Below are 633 nucleotides of genomic sequence, written 5' to 3'. Positions count from 1 at the left end.
TGTATAAACCTGTACAAACAAATCAGCAAATATTAAAAATATGTCCTTCCACTATTTCTTTAGCCAGAATAGTGTAGAGTCATATTCCATTTTCTTGGTGGTATTGTGGATCTCTGGCATCTTTTTCAATGAAGGTATGTTACATAGTGTATTTCTATAATTATTTCTATAACAATGATATAGTAATATGGTGGACCAATAAAAAATAGAGGAACCGTTTTATAGTTTATAAAAAGATCTTCATGTTTCCCCTTTCACAGTGCTTGCTGCTTTTGGAGGACTTCTGTATATTGTGGGCAGAGAGATGTACTTTACTGGCTATATTCGTGAAAGCAAGAAAAGGTGATGATCAAAACATAAGTTATTCAAGTTATTAGAAATAAATAGATAAATATATAATTTCTTTATATATTCTTTCTTTTGTTTCTAGGTTGCCAGGGTTTTACTTGGTGTTGTGTGCCCTGTTATTCCTAACTGTGATGGCTACCGTTGGAATTATTCAATCATTTTTGGACAAATATCTCAACATCAGACTTCTCTGAATAATTTAATTTAAATTTTCAAAATAGTTTTCACCAATTTATTAAACAAAATGTATGTAAAATGTATTCTTACATTATGCATGTTTCAGAT

General features: G+C 29.9%; 1 long non-coding RNA gene across 1 annotated transcript; it reads left to right on the top strand.

Annotated features, from left to right (window-relative positions):
- The first annotated feature begins 6 nt into the window (after positions 1–6).
- LOC107550881 (uncharacterized) lies at positions 7–627 on the top strand. The gene is made up of 3 exons (XR_001604710.1): positions 7–134; positions 261–342; positions 431–627. It is a non-coding gene; the product is annotated as an uncharacterized lncRNA (long non-coding RNA).
- Positions 628–633: the final 6 nt, after the last annotated feature.

This window comes from Sinocyclocheilus grahami, unplaced genomic scaffold (assembly GCF_001515645.1).
Source record: "Sinocyclocheilus grahami isolate Dianchi unplaced genomic scaffold, SAMN03320097.WGS_v1.1 scaffold409.1, whole genome shotgun sequence".
NCBI lineage: Eukaryota > Metazoa > Chordata > Actinopteri > Cypriniformes > Cyprinidae > Sinocyclocheilus > Sinocyclocheilus grahami.
This window is presented reverse-complemented; position numbering and strand designations above follow the sequence as displayed.